At 39.3% G+C, this 16,956-nt stretch overlaps 1 long non-coding RNA gene across 2 annotated transcripts in view; it reads left to right on the top strand.

Moving 5' to 3' along the window:
* The window catches only part of LOC138852760 (uncharacterized), a 79,625-nt gene that overhangs the window by 16,951 nt on the left and 45,718 nt on the right, over positions 1-16,956 (top strand). For both annotated transcript variants that reach the window (XR_011392056.1, XR_011392057.1), the window contains exon 2: positions 13,307-13,478. This is a non-coding gene — a long non-coding RNA (uncharacterized lncRNA). The remainder of the gene's footprint in view (positions 1-13,306; positions 13,479-16,956) is intronic.

Genomic DNA, 16,956 nt, shown 5'->3' with positions numbered 1-16,956 from the left:
TCAGACCCCTCTCCATTTCCAAAATCCTGCCCAACCTACCATTAATTTGCACCTGTATCACCGCCCCAGAATACAGTATCTCAACCCACTTTACAACTCCCTCACCAAATCCCAGACGTCTCAAACTGGCCCCCAGAAACTCCCTATTCACACCGTCATAAGCATTCTCCCAATCAATACCTAAAATTCCACCCCCATTGCAACCCTTCAAAATTCCCTAATCCGGCTATGCCCATCTCTCATGCTACGTCCCGGAATCCCCAACTGTCCCTTATGTAGTATACCTCCTATCACCCTCTTCATCCTATTCCCTAGTATCTTCGCCAAAATCTTATCGTCTGTACACATTAAAGATATGGCCCTGTACGTGCTCAGTGTTCTTCCCTCCTTACTAACACGACCACACCCATCCGCTTTGTCATTCCTAACTTACCTTCCCTCAGCATACAATTCATTACCTGTACCAGACAATACTTTATATGGTCCCATTGAACTCTATAAAAATCATTCGAAATCCCATCTATTCCTGGAGCTTTTCCCATACTTAAATTGAGCACTGCCTCTTTCACTTCATCCATACTAATTACACCATCCATTCCAACTATCTCCTCCCCACATGTCCCCAAGGCTTGCACCCATTCCCCTTCCTCATAAACTATCCCAACTTTTCCCCTCGCCCACTTCTTTTGAAACCAATAATCAGCATAATTACTCATTCCTTCAGTTGTCGCTAGCATTTGCCCCTTATAATATCCTCCCAGATCTTCACTAACCTCTAAGTTTAAAATAGTTGACTCCTTTTGCCTGATTTTAAAACTTCTCAAAACACTTCCCGAAGGATTATCTGCCCACAGTACTGCTTCCATCCCCGCCCTTACCCTTATCTTATTAAATCTTTCATTATATATTTCCTTCAATCTACCTCTGAGCAGCAATATCTTTTCGTACTGCCTTCCTTCCCCTTCCTCATAACACTCATTGAGCTGTTGCTCCAAATAATTTTGTAATCCATACCTCCAGGTAACCACCTCGCCTCCTCCCGTCCCTTATGTTTATAAAAACCCGCTACACCTGGTTTAGCTTTATTTTCCCACCATTCCAAGATACTTGTCTCCTCCTCCCTGGCACCCCACAAATTTTACCACCATTCACCAAACTCCACACTCACCACCTCACTCCTCACTAGTCTCGCATTTAGCTTCCAAAACCCTGATTGTATCTTAACCACATCCCCCCAATCCAGCTCAGCCAAAACTGCCCTATGGTCAGAAAACCCCACGTCCATTGTTCTTACTTCCCTCATACTAACTGACTCCGATGTATAGATTCTATCTGAACGCGCTGAATAACCTCTTCTGACAAAGGTAAACTCTATTCTCCAAGTCCCTCTCCCCCCAACATCCCTAACCCCCACATCCTGCAAAACATTGCGTAACGCCTCTAACACACACCCCGCCCCCCTCGGCTCCACGTCTCCCCCCCCCTTTATGACACGGTTCCAATCTCCTCCAGTTATAGTGACTAAAGGTTAACCCCTTAAATGATACAACAAAATGTCTCTTACAAAATCCTCTTTTATTCTGACTGTGCTCTCTGCTGGCATGTAAACCCCTATAAAACATACTCTCGTTTCACCCCACTCACCATCCACCCTCACCACCCTCCCCCCTCCCCCTCCTCCCCCTCCTCCCCCTCCTCCCACTTTATTATACGTAAGGGACTGTTTTCCTTCACAGCCACAGCCACTCCTTTTAATCTCATAGACCCACTCACATATAACTTATAACCTTTCAGTAATAATGTACAGCCAAGCTTATAATTATGTTCTTGTATAAAACATACATCTACATTATACCTCCTGAGGAACCATTCCATCCAGACTCTTTTCACTTCATTTCTCAATCCATTTACATTAATTGTTACTACCCTGAATTACTTTAATAGCGGCGGCTTTCCCTTCCGCTTTGGTAGATGTCCTACTATACTTTCCTGGTGAAGAGGTTCTCGTTTGGCAGCCTGCCTGTTCAACCCCCCCCCTACCCCCACCCTTGTCTTTAGAACTATTCATCCCTTCATTACCCTTCCCCTCTCCCCCCGTTTGGCTCTCTTCCTTTTTCCAAGACTTTACCCCTGATCTCTGTCCTGGAGTGAGAACGTCGTCCATCTCCAACGTTCCAGCCGATCGCTTACGCGAACTTCCGTCACCACACGCTTCTTCATCTCTCGTTCCCTCCCAATGTACTTCTGCCACAACTGTGTGCACAGTGCCATTAGTACGTAAATTTTCCCCAACCACCAAATCATTATGTGATGTCACCGACATGTGTGTACTCCTTGCTTCCTCCAGACCACCCTCAACTTCACTTAGAAAGGAGCTTATAACCTCCTCCAGCAATCCATCCTGTGGTCCTTCACACTCGTCATCACTTGTTCCCGTCGTCGCTACTGCAGTCTCTGTGTCAACCGGTAACGTTACACATTCATTCATTGCCTCCTCTGCCTTATCAACTTCCTCACTCCAATGACAAGGTGTCGTTTTGGGGAGTACCCCAGTCTCCGACGCCTCTATACCTTGCTGTCGACTTATAGGCAATGGTATCTGATCCCTCCTTCCTGCTTTCTTATGGCATTGGGCTGCCATATGGTCATAAGACCCACACAATCTGCATGTCTTCCTTTGTCCTGAGTAATAAACGTAGACCTGAGTCCTGAAGACGTCCAGTAGCGCACACGATGGAATTGGCTGCCATAAGGTCAGTTTCAGTGTAAATGATCCCTCAGGCAACCCCTCATAAGGTCCATTTTTTCCACACTCCCAACTCAGCTGAGTGGATTTTTTCTTAGTTACGGAAAACTGCTACCACTTCATGCTCTGTTGCCTCAAATGGTACATTCCTTACTTTTACCCACGTCATGTAACTCGACACATCATGGAGGCATACCTCCACTGCAGTGTTCACGGCCAGTCTTCTCTCTTGATATGTGTTAACGATGCTAGAGTAGAAGCCCTCCTCCTTAAACTTGATGAAGATCCTTGTAATTCCATTTATGGCTACTCCATACAATTCTTCATTCGGTATGCCATATACCTCGCCGATGATCGTAGGCAGGAGCACCTGCATCACTGAACTTGTAAGCGTTCCACGAACTAATTCGACACACACCGTATTTACACGGCGACCATGTCTATCCGCCATTTTGAATATTCAAAACGGGTAAAACTGCACAGAAAGCCAGCCTAGACAGGAGCGACTGTGCAGCAGGTCCACACGGCCCGAGAGCGATGCGAACAATCCAGGAGAATTGAAAGGGAACAGTGTAGTAAAGAAAGCGAATGGCAGACAAGCAGTGTCTACCTACTGAGGCTTGCAGGACGCTATGTCTAGCCATTATACAGTGTCATATGGACTACGCTTGCTCTTCATGGTACCCTGCCTTGACAAAAAAAAACTGAAAGACTACAAATCACTCAGAACAAAATGAGAAGATTCATCCTGGACCTGGGTCCAAGAGAGCATGTAGGCCAGGATGAATTACAACTATTGGATATGTTGAATGTTGAAGACAGAGTAAAACAACTGAAGTTAAATCAAGTTTATAAAATTGCTCATTTGTCAAGGTTGGGAACCAAAGCAATCATAGTACTAGTGGGAGAGAGCACAACTTTGTAGTACCACAGTCAGTGGCCAGGCTTCAAACACCTTTTATTGTACAGCAATAAGGGAAGGGAACAGACTGCCCGCACATGTCAAAGCCAGTCATAGCATGAGCCAGTTCAAGAAGAGAGTTAAAAGGTGTCTGAGGAATGTAGCGACAGAAAGGGAGGAAATTTTTTTTTTTTTTTTTTTTAGCTAACACGCATGTAAACATAATTCATTTTACCTTATGCCTAGTATATCTCCTTTATAGTATAATAATAAGATATTATCTCATTTATAGTATAATAAGGTATTAAAAGGACCCCAATGGAAATAAGTCACTTTCATTTTTTTGGGTTATCCCAGGTTCTTCACATATGCTGCTATATATGGTAATCTATGTAACTGTATTTGCGTATACCTGAATAAACTTACTTAAGATTGATTGCGCGTCTCTTTGACGGTGTTGATGTGCTAGACACGTTTAATTAAATAAAATGTATATAATAACGTAAAGTTAATGAATAAGACTCGTGTGCAACACCTGGGTAATTTTATTAGCGAGACGTTTTGCATACGCAAGGAAGCCTTTTCTCAAAATAAGGACCTAAACTCCTTTCATTGTTAATCAAGGCTCCCCTCAAGGGAGGTTCCTAGATGTTGGTGAGGGGTTCTTGATCTAGGGAATTGGATCTGTGCTCCAGTTCCCTGAATTGAACCTGAATGTCTTCCATCCTACCCCATATGAACTGTATAATCCTATGGGTTTAGCGCTCCCCCATGATTATAATAATAATATTAATCAAGGCTAAGCGATTGAACATCTTTTACTCAAGGTCTGACGTTTATTTAAGAAGAAATAATTTTTTTTTTTTTTTTTTTTTTTTTAACGAACTAGATGATATACATACACAAGTTACTGACTGCATAAATGTTAAATTGAAATTCTTTTGTTACTGGGCTATCAGCATTTGACAGTACGAAGTGTACTGGACTGAAAGTACTGTATCTTAACCAGTAGTCATTGTGTTGTGTGTAATCTTGGTGTTTACCTGGAGAGAGTTCCGGGGGTCAACGCCCCCGCGGCCCGGTCTGTGACAGTAAGAATAATCACTAAATCCCATCCCTGGCAACACCCCCCCACTCTTCATAGATCTAAACTTACTCCCTGTTCAGTACATCCACACTTACTACTGTGCAATCTACATCTACAGGACCTTAAACTCCAATATCAACCTTGACCTAAAACGCTTTCTTGATAGTTGTGACAGAACCCACAGGCATAACACCAGACACAAACATCTCTACGACATTCCCCATGTCCGACTAAACCTTTACAAAAATTCAATGTATGTCAAAGGCCCTAAAATCTGGAATACCCTACCTGAGAACTCTAGAACTGCAGACACATTCATCACCTTCAAAACTACCATTAGAAAACATCTTATCTCCCTGATAAACCCCATCAACTAACTACACGAATACCACCTGGTGGTTCACACACTCACTCACCCATTTGACCATAAACAGAAATATTAATCTCAATCTTAAAATAATGAATCCTATGATACTCCAATACTGAAACTATGTACTGTGCCAAAACAAAAGCATTCACATTGCTAAACTCACAAACTAGTATTTAGTCAGCCATAATACCAACTTACCTCATAATATGTAATATTTTAAAATAAAGAATTAAACTAAGTCTGCCCGATATGCCTAGCCATGCTAGGCGTTCTAGTGGTACACTGTAATCATTATTTAACTACATGTAAACCACACAACAACCAAATTCTGTAAATTCAACATTGTAATCTTTATAGAGAATAAACTTTGAATTTGAATTTGAACATGTATACTGGTTACCAGTACTGATCGTCAGCATCTCATACTTTACCAGTCTCTCTCCCATTTACTGAGCAGTATAACTAGTAGAGAAATCTGGCATATATTAAATATTATTTTCAACTTTCTGATACATAAAATTGACTGAGTAGTAGTCATTGTGGGTTTTTTTTTTCATTTCTAATGCACAGCTTAGTTATTTTTTGCTATAAATAAAAATGCAGTGTTAATGCTGTAATAAATACCTATTAATGAAAATTGAGTACATAGGTATTTATAAGTGCCTATACAGGACTGTGTATTTCACAACCTGAGAATATTGTATGTACGTCGGACATCTCGTCAAATCAAGCTCATCAACTTCGTGCTTGCTCGCCGTTTTAATCCGGAAGATCCCAGCAGTGTCCTCTCCAGAACTCCAGAGTTTATTGCTCCAGAAATCAACTACGATTCTATTGGATATTCATCAGTTATGTTGTTTGTTGAAGTTGTTTTGTAAGTATCATATAGTTTATATAATTCTTGAAAATGTGAAATTGAGCAAAGCTGATTTTAATAAGCTTCACTCGATCTGTCATAATTTGTTTTATTCTGTTATACAGTGTTTATGCTGAAGGCCATTTAGCAAGAAGCTTACATTTTTTTTCCTTGGTATAAATGTTTTGCTTGATGCATGACCTCTAAATTAGAAAAAAAAACTGTTGTAGCGAGTGTTGGATGTATCGCATTTAAAATTTATAAAAGCAAGCGGGCTGAATAAGATAGTAAGCAAAAGGGTATGACAGAATCATTAGCTGATTGAATATGAAGGAGGATGCTAGTGAGAATTAGTAGTGTATTTCATGATTAAAGTTAGTTTGTAACTTGGTCGCAGCCATTAATCTGGTCTGTGTGGACGCAACGTCAACCTTGGCTAGGGAAACGCGTCATGCTGCTGTGGTATTAGGAATACATACCAGAATTACTATCGTCATAGCTGGCAAAGTATTTGACATGAATTTGAGTAAAAATAATTACTGAGAGTAAATTTGTATTCTTGTATTCATAAAATAGAGAGAGAATTAGTTCTACAAGAGACCACCTAACAAGTCAGGTGTACTTACACAAATCTTATGTTTAGGTCTTTGTATATTATCCTCAAACAATAAACTCGTTGAATGCATACGTCTTTGCATGATAGTTTGTAAGGGAATTAATAGGCTGCAAGCAAGAGCATTTTACTGGCTTGATTTGTTGAGTTTAGAGGGTTTGTAATGATTCATTTACACTTAGTGTCAAGTTAATGTGGCCAACGCTGCAGGTCTGGATTTAAATTTTATTTTTAAAAACACTTTCTATTCAGTATGTAAATACCTGTACTTGTATTGACCCCTGTGGATTTAGCGCTTCTCCTAAATATGTACTAGTTGGTCGGCCCCAAATACTTTCCATAGAGAGGGGCTGTAGGCGACTACAACTTAAATAATTATACAACTCCAGAAACTAATAGCACTCTTGTATTTTGTAAAGTTGCCTAAAAGATAACTGTACGATAGGTAAAAATAGGAATTCAGGTAGTAGATAAAGGGTCAAAATAGAACACAAACTGAAGTAAAACAATTATTAGCAATTTAATAAAAAAATAACTTAATATTAAATTCAAGAAATAAAAGGGTGGCAAGTTTAGCAGAACAACAAATGCAACATGTTGTGATATGACATGAAAATAAGATGTATAAACGAGGACGTAATTATATTTTTAAAGTCCGACATTTTTTTTTTTTTTTTTTTTTTTTTTTTTGGGGGGGGGGGGGGGGAGTTAAGTTATTCCAAATGTATTTCATCTTCTTATGACCAGAGTCTTTGGTAAGATGTGTAAGGAAGAAGGATGGGTAAGGATAGAAATATTGGAAAAAGGTGGGAGGGGGGAGTAAGGAATGATATAAAAGGTAAGTGGCCCAACCACTTTGGTGCAATTTAAAAAATGTATTCAATTCAAATTCAAATTCAAAGTTTATTCTCTATAAGGATTACAATGCTGAGTTTACAGAAATTTGGTTATTGTTTGGTTTAACATGTAGTAAAATTGAGATTACAGAGTGTACCACTAGAACGCTTAGCATGGCTAGGCATTTCGGGCATACTTAGTTTTATTCTTAAATGTAAAATATTACAAATTATGAGGTAAGTTGGTATTATGGCTAAGTGACTAAATACTATTTTGTGAGTTTAGCAGTGTGAATGCTTTTGTTTTGGCACAGTATATAGTTTCAGTATTGGAGTATCACAGGATTCATTATATTAAGACTGAGATTAATATTTCTGTTTATGGTCAAATGAGTGTGCGAGTGTAAGTGTGAACCACCAGGTGGTATTCGTGAAGTTAGTTGACGGGGTGTATCAGGGAGATAAGATGTTTTCTAATGGTAGTTTTGAAGGTGATGAATGTGTCTGCAGTTCTAGAGTTCTCAGGTAGGGTATTCCAGATTTTAGGGCCTTTGACATACATTGAATTTTTGTAAAGGTTTAGTCGGACACGGGGAATGTCATAGAGATGTTTGTTTCTGGTGTTATGCCTGTGGGTTCTGTCACAACTATCAAGAAAGCGTTTAAGGTCAAGGTTGATATTAGAGTTTAAGGCCCTGTAGATATAGATTGCACAGTAGTAAGTGTGGATGTACTGAACTGGGAGTAAGTTTAGATCTTTGAAGAGTGGGGGGGTGTGCTGCCAGGGATGGGATTTAGTGATTATTCTTACTGCAGCTTTCTGTTGGGTTATTATTGGCTTTAGGTGTGTTGCTGCAGTTGATCCCCAAGCACAAATAGCATAGGTGAGGTATGGATAAATAAGTGAGTGGTATAGTGTGAGAAGGGCATTTTGCGGCACGTAGTATCGTATCTTGGAGAGGATCCCAACCGTTTTGGATACTTTTTTGGCTATATGCTGGATATGGGTGCTGAAATTCAGGTTATTGTCAAGGTATAAGCCTAAGAATTTTCCCCCATTATTTCTGGTAATTAGAGTGTTGTCAATCTTAATGTTAATTTGTGCATCTCCTGCTCTGCTACCAAACATAATATAGTAAGTTTTGTCAGTGTTAAGCGTAAGTTTGTTGGCTGTCATCCAAGTCGATATTTTAATCAGCTCCTCATTCACAATGGTGTTAAGGGTGGCAAGATTAGGGTGAGAGATGACATAAGTCGTGTCATCAGCAAAGAGAATGGGTTTTAGGTGTTGGGATACGTTTGGTAGGTCATTGATGTATATGAGGAAGAGCAGGGGACCAAGGACACTTCCCTGCGGAACTCCAGTATCAAGTGGCCGTGTTGCTGATGCTGTGTCTTTAATGGTGACGTACTGATGCCTATTAGTAATGTAAGATTTGAAATAAGCAAGCGCATGGCCTCTTATACCGTAGTGGTCAAGTTTGTGGAGTAGGATTTCGTGGTTTACTGTGTCAAAAGCTTTTCTTAGGTCAATAAAAATTCCTAGTGGATATTCCTTATTTTCCAGTGCTGTGTAAAGCAGATCTAGCATTTTTATGATTGCATCATTAGTGCTTTTATTTTTCCTGAATCCAAACTGGCAGGGGTTGAGTATATTTTGAGCTGTTATAAATGAATACAGTCTCCTGTGCACAAGTTTCTCAAAGATTTTGGATAGCAATGGTAAGTTAGATATTGGCCTATAGTTGTTTAAGTCTGTAGGGTCACCACCTTTATGTATTGGTGTAACCCTTGCCATCTTGAGTAGTTTCGGGAAGGTGCTAGTCTCTATTGACTTGTTAAAAAGTAATGAAATAGCATGCGAAAGGACATGGGCCGCTCGCTTGTACAGTAATGGTGGGACATGAGACAGATTCCCCGAGTTATTTTTAAGTGACTTTATGATCTCAATGACTTCCGTGGGCTCAGTTGGTGCAAGATAGAAGGAATTAGGGAAATTTCCATCTAGGTAGTCCCCGGCATGGGCATTGGTATGTGGAATTTTACTGGCGAGATTAGATCCTATGTTTGAGAAGAAGTCGTTTATCTTGTTAGCTGTGTCAGTGGGATGTAGTGGTGTTTCATTAGGTTTAGTTAGGACAATATTCTTGGTTTTTCTCAGTTTGTGGGTCCCTAGAATCTGAGTGTGTTTTCCAGGTCTTTTTTATATCTCCTCTAGTGTCTGTGAATCTACTGGAGTAGTATAGTTGTTTGGCTTTTTTTATTACTTTGGTGAGAGCTGATGAATAGTGTTTAAGAATATCTTTGTGTATTAAGCCCTGTCTATATTGCTTTTCATATTGGTGTTTCTTGTCAATGGATTTCAGAATGGTGCTGGTTAGCCATGGGCAACCAAGCCGTTTGTTTGTGATCTGTTTTGTTTTTATAGGACAATGTTTGTTGTATAGTCTAAGTAATTTGTTAAGAAAGATGTCTGTCCAGTCATCAATACCATTGGCCTTGGAGAATTCTGTAGGCCAATCAACAGTCTCTAGGTCAGCTGTGAACTTCCTTACTGAGGCCTCGTCATGGAGTCTAAATGAGACTTTGTTGTATTCAAGTGGTGGTTTACTAATGTTTGTCAGGAGGAAGGTAGGGTAGTGGTCTGTAGTGCTATCTGTGATTATCCCTGATTTAAGGGGGGCTAGTATATTGGTCCATATGTGGTCTATTATGGTTGCACTTGTCTCAGTGAGCCTGGTTGGTTTAGTTATTGTTGGTATGAGAAGTGTGTTGTTCATATTGTTGATGAAATCAGTTACAGGCTGATCATCTAGTAAGCCAAGGTTGATGTTGAAGTCTCCAGCTAAGAGAAGGTGGTGCTTATTCATTTGTCTGTTTGTTATTAGTGACTTTAATTTCTCACTGAAATTTGGGATGTTTGTGTGAGGTATCCGGTAAATGGCACCAATTGTTATAGGCGTCTTAAGGTTTTTTACAGTAAAATTAGCAAAAATGTATTCCCCATATTCATCACTAAAGCAAGTGGTGCTAAGACAAGATAATTGGTTAGAGTAATAGATTGCAATACCACCCCCAACTTGGTTTGTTCTGCAGTTGTGAATTGCTGTGTATCCTGGTAGAGGGTAGATATCTATTGTGTCCTGCTTAAGCCAGGTCTCAGTAAGAATAATGCAGGAGAAGGGTGTCTTTAATGATTCAAGGAGTGCTAGGAGGTCATCATAGTGTTTGCTTAAGGACCTGATGTTGTAGTTTAGTACTGGTAGACTTTTAGCATTGTTTAGGATAGTGGTGGCTTGTGATGCTGTGTAATAAAGGCAGTTACTTTCCAATAAGTTTTGATTGGGTGTCAGATTATGGAGGTTTAGATCAGGGTCAACGTGATCAATCATCTTCTAGGTTTAAAATTATGGTTATTTATATCCTGTGTTGTGTGTTGAGTTCTACTACTGATATCTGTAGTGGTTGGAAGTTTGGACAAGTATATAGCTAGAGTATTTTGGTCATGTAGGGTATAGTCACTACTACACATAATGAAGTTGATGTTGTCTGTGTGTTGTGCTGGAATGAACTAAAGTACAACTAGGTATAAACTAGTAATATAAAAATACAAATTAAAAATAGAACAAGACTCTCACTTGTAATTGCACTAAGGTCTAATAATGACTTTTGTGGAGTCTCTGTTTTTGAGCTAGAGTGAGCTAAAGTACAATAGGTTTAATCTAATAATATAAAAGTACAAATTAAAAATAGCACTATTCTCTCACTAGTAATTGCACTGTGGTCTAATATAGTGAATTTGGTATTGACTATGCCTTGAGGTAGAATGAGCTATGGTACAACTGAATTTAATCTAATAATATAAAAATACAAATTAAAAAATACAAATTAAAAAATACAAATTAAAAGTAGCACCAGTCTCTCACTAGTATTTGCACTATGTTCTAATATAGTGAATTTGGTATTGACTATGTATTGAGGTAGAAAGAGCTATAGTACAACAACTTTAGTCTAATAATATAAAAATACAAATTACAAATAGCACCAGTCTCTCACTAGTAATTGCACTATGGTCTAGTATAGTGAATTTGGTATTGACTATGTATTGAGCTAGAATGAGCTAGAGTAAAACTGTGATTAATCTAATAATATAATGAAGGGACAAGACTCTCAATTGTAATTGCACTGAGGTCTTATATAAGTTGTTTACAAGAATTAGAGTATAATTAGATTTAAATTGACAGGATGAAATTAAGGTAGCAAAATAATAATAAAAACAAAAGAATTGATAAAAATAAAAATGGCAATGACTTGGTTATAATATGCTAGTAAGATGGTAGATAGGATGATATAAAAGTTGTAGTTGAAAATACTAGGTTAAAAAAGTATGGAATAAAAATGGTCAATAAAAGAGTTTACAATAAGTTTGATCAATATAGTTTAAAGTAAAATTGGGCAATAATAGGGATTTAGAATAAAATTGGGCAATTGAGTATTTTTTAAAGTGAGGTAGAATTATTGAAGACAAGTTATGGTTAGTTTATAAAAGAATAAGATGGAACAGTGATGTGGTAAGTTGTAATAAAGGAGATAGATTCTGTAGATATTTAATACAATTAAGATTATGAGGTAGAATGGTCGTTGAGTACAACAATGACAATTAAAAGTAGTTGGAGTATTAGAATTTTAGGGGGGCACAAATTTATGACAATATGACAATATAACACTAACGGTGGACTATGGGTATTATCTGCACTTTACTCTGATTCTGTTAGTCCATAATAATAGAAATAATAGAAAATAATAGAAAATTCTTGAAGGGGTATAATACTAACCCATCAGTCACATAGATATAACAGATATATAGGTACATGACTCTGAATTGGTAGTATATATACAAGTTGCATTTTTTTTCTCGATTGCATAACGAATTTTTAAACAAGACAAGGCGGCAATCTGGACAGTTTGTAAAGAATTACTTGACGTTAGCTTCTTTCAAGGTGGTGTCCCGCCATAGTAATTGTAGCATATTTATAACAGTAGAAATGTTATACAAGATACCTCCCTAATTAGGGGCGATAATTTTCTTAGAAGACATAGAGGGTTCTGGTGTTAGCCAATCATCTTCATCTGCAGGAAGGCTGCTCAAGATCATTGGTCGATGGTAATCGTCTTTATAGATGAAGCGACGCAGCCTCTGTGGGAGTCATTCTTTGGGTCCTGTGAGGAGGAGTATTAATGATATAGTCAGTGGTATTTTCAACTTGGAGAGGATGTTCTCTATCTGGTATGTAGAGTTCTTGCATTGCATAGAGTTGTCTCTTCTTCAGCGTATCAAGGCGTACATTTAAGGCAGAATATCCTGTTGTACGTGTAAATCTGCCATTTTGACACTCTCTCCTCCTGGTAACTGTAATAAAGCGGAGAGCTCTATTTTGGACCCGTTGCAACTTTAGCATATTGGTCTTTGTTGTTAACGACATTGGGACACATGGGTATTCGAGTATTGGTCTTATCATTTTATACAGATGTTTTTTGACATGTGAAGGGGCTTGATTAAACCTAAAGAGACTGCTAAGACCGGCTTTGGCTATGTTGATCTTTTTATTGATGTGAGCGCCGGGTCACCATCTGGAGAAGACCCGGGCCGGAAGTACCGGCGAATCTCTAAAGAAGAAGAATTGATGTGAGATGTTGAATGGAGCAGCCTGTCTATTTCATATCCCAAGATTTTGTTAGGATTTCTAATGGCTACAGGTGTTCCTCTGATGGAGATACCCCCATTATTTTCGATGGTTGATGCAAAACATCTTATCGTGCTAACCAATTGGATGTTCGACTAAGTTCAATATTTATTTTTTCTGTGACTCTTTCATATTTGTATTTTCCTGTTACAGGAGTTGACGAGACGACATGGATAACATCATCTGCAAATTGCGTTATAATTGTATCATTAAACTCTGGTTGAGGAAGATCATTCACATAAATATTGAATAGAATTAGACTAAGACAAGAACCTTGTGGACACCAGCTGTCGGTATAAAAGGCTCTGTTGACTTGCCGTGAAAGGTAGGAATGATTTTTCTTTGAGTTAAGAAGTTATATATAAATCTGAGAAAGGTCCAGTTATGGTCAGGTAGGTCAATAAGTTTGTATATAAAACCATCATGCCATAAGCTATCAAAAGCTTTATGAACATCTCTGGTGGCAATTAGGGCAAGATTGTCCTGATGTTTCAGACTCGCTACAGTATCAAAAATAATATGTATTGCATGATGGGTACCTCTATGTGTCCTAAAGCCAAACTGTTTTTCAGTAAAAATGTGATTAAACTCCATATAGTAGTTCATTCTGTTGGAAATGATCTTTTCAAGAACTTTCCCAGTGACTTCAAGTAATGATATAGGTCTATAGTTTTCTGGTTGATGGATGTTTTTATTGGGTTTAGCAAGAAAGATCATCCTAGCAGTCTTAAAGATAGCTGGAAAATGTCCGAAGGCCAAAATGGCATTAAAGATAAACCAAAGACTGTTTACAATTTCTGGGTAGGAACTTTATTTGTTTCATTGTTATTCCAGAGAGACCAGGAGCTCTATTTCGCATTCTTCCAGTAACCTGTGATAGGTCTAGTAAGCGGGTGGGTCTCTTCAAGAGTTGATGTATCGATGATAGGTAGTGGTTGTAGATCAGCTAAATTATCATCTCTCCATTCATTGACCAACTGATAGTTGGACGACTGTTATTGTGGGAGAGAATTTTCTCCCATACATCACCCATCAAATTAGCCTGGTCCTGTGGATCATCAAGTATAATCTCAACCTCATCATCATCATCAGTGAAGGTATGAATTAGGCAGGTAGGAGCCTTGTGTTTTGCACCTAAAAGTTGCCGAATCTTACTCCAAAATTTTGCAGGCTCTCGTTTATACTGATTAGCTTTTAGAACTAGCAATTTCCATAAGTCACGTTTGTGATGACTAATCATGTTAATTAATTCTTGCCTCAATCTATACAATGTAGCTACTGGTGGTTGCCGCGTTTGAAGATGCCTTAGACATTGTTTGATAATTTCTCAAACCGTTTCTAATTTCCCTCGTAGGTTTATATTGTTGGTAGATCTTTGTGGAAGCTAATTGGCAAGTTGCATTAGTAGCATCAATTATTCGATTGTGACGGGACCTGATCGCGTCGTCAATTGCAGTGGAAAGTAGATTTTCCAATGACACAATTTCATCTTCACCCAGAAATGCCCTGAAGGGGTTAAATCCTAGGGTGTTGAGGTTGGGTTTAGGAGGTACAGGTATTCTAAATGGAGAAGTTTGGACCTTCTATTATTACCCTCTGAACTGATTACTCTACTAATGTAGACGATGAATGGCCCACCAAAGAATATTACTGTAATAAGCAACGGGGCGTATATGACACGCTGTTAATTATTGTTGTGATGAGATTGATCATTGAGGGTCTTGAAAAACCAGGATTTTGGAATAAGAGGTCAGACTAAACTTTATCCCTTCATTGGAAGAAAAGTTACGAAAATTACTTCATGCAGGAAAACTTAAATCTTGTTTGAAGCGTCGTGGGGAGTTTCAAGCAGGAAAATGTTCGAAACGGGGCGTTTGGAGCATTAAACAGGCACGTTTCAAATATTTTGAATGTATTTGAAACGTCGTGGACAGTTTCTAAAGATTAGAAATATTCGGAGCGTCGTAGGTACGCTTCGAAACATCGTAGGCACGTTTCGAATATTTCAAATTTGAAGCGTCGTCACGACGTTTCAAATATTTTCCTAATATTTCGAAAGGTTGTGGACAAGTATTACAAAAATATTCAAAATGTAGCCTGCAGGCGAGTTTCGAGCATTTCAGATTGGTTTGAAATGACATTTAGAGTACTTTTCCAAATTGGAAGTTGTCCACGACGTTTTGAACCATTAGAAAAATGATCGAAACGTCATAGGCATGTTGCAAATACATTTAAAATTAGCAAAACTTCGTAGCGATGACGTTTCAGATAGTTTTCTAATGCGCGAAAAATGCTCGAAACGTCGTGACGTCTAGAGCATTTTTTCAAACATTTCTTTAATGCTTCAAAACGTTGTGGACAAGTTCCAAGCATTAAAAAACTGTTCGAAACGTCATCGCGAAGTTTCAAACCCTAGTTTCAATTCAAATGTTCGGAACTTGTCCCACGACGTCTGGAACACATTTGAAACGTGCAGCACTCCGTTTAGAATTTAAATGTGTGAAATGTGCTCTGCAAAGCCTCGAACCTTTTAATGGCTGAATCATTCATTACAAAGTTTCAATTTTTTTTGTTTTTATTATGTGCTCACGAAGTTTCGAACAGTGCTCGAAATGTGCGCCAGGTCGTTTTGAACATGTGAAATATCGTTTTTGTGGGAAATGTGTTTGAAATATGGTGATCTTAGTTCCAGACATTTCTAACACTTACGTGGTATAATTTATCTAACCAAAACTATGGTCAAATAAACTTGTAGAACAAATACTAAAACTCTGTATCGAACACTTAGGTTTGTTGCTGTTTGTCTATCGCAGCCTCTGACGATAGCAGCCTCTGATGATAGCAGCCTCTGACGATAGCCTCTGATGATAGCAGCCTCTGACGATAGCAGCCTCTGACGATAGCAGCCTCTGACGATAGCAGCCTCTGACGATAGCAGCCTCTGACGATAGCAGCCTCTGACGATAGCAGCCTCTGACGATAGCAGCCTCTGACGATAGCAGCCTCTGACGATAGCAGCCTCTGACGATAGCAGCCTCTGACGATAGCAGCCTCTGACGATAGCAGCCTCTGATGATAGCAGCCTCTGTTGATAGCAGCTTCTGATGATAGCAGCCTCTGATGGTAGACAGTTGTTCTACGACCACGTGGCTGAAGGGGAAAGGTATGAGTATAATTACCCCTAGGGGGTTTACCTGGAGTTTACCTGGAGAGAGTTTCGGGGGTCAACGCCCCCGCGGCCCGGTCTGTGACCAGGCCTCCTGGTGGATCAGCGCCTGATCAACCAGGCTGTTGCTGCTGGCTGCACGCAAACCAACGTACGAGCCACAGCCCGGCTGATCAGGAACTGTCTTTAGGTGCTTGTCCAGTGCCAGCTTGAAGACTGCCAGGGGTCTGTTGGTAATCCCCCTTATGTGTGCTGGGAGGCAGTTGAACAGTCTCGGGCCCCTGACACTTATTGTATGGTCTCTTAACGTGCTAGTGACACCCCTGCTTTTCATTGGGGGGATGGTGCATCGTCTGCCAAGTCTTTTGCTTTCGTAGTGAGTGATTTTCGTGTGCAAGTTTGGTACTAGTCCCTCTAGGATTTTCCAGGTGTATATAATCATGTATCTCTCCCTCCTGCGTTCCAGGGAATACAGGTTTAGAAACCTCAAGCGCTCCCAGTAATTGAGGTGTTTTATCTCCGTTATGCGCGCCGTGAAAGTTCTCTGTACATTTTCTAGGTCGGGGTGTTGTCAGTATTTCAGTAACTGAATACTGACGAGAATCTATACTCACTTGTTGGGCTAAAAAGCCTGCCT

Source organism: Cherax quadricarinatus, chromosome 16 (genome assembly GCF_038502225.1).
Source record: "Cherax quadricarinatus isolate ZL_2023a chromosome 16, ASM3850222v1, whole genome shotgun sequence".
NCBI classification, from domain to species: domain Eukaryota; kingdom Metazoa; phylum Arthropoda; class Malacostraca; order Decapoda; family Parastacidae; genus Cherax; species Cherax quadricarinatus.
The sequence above is the reverse complement of the archived record's forward strand: the minus strand, read 5'-3'. Positions and strand labels throughout refer to the sequence as shown.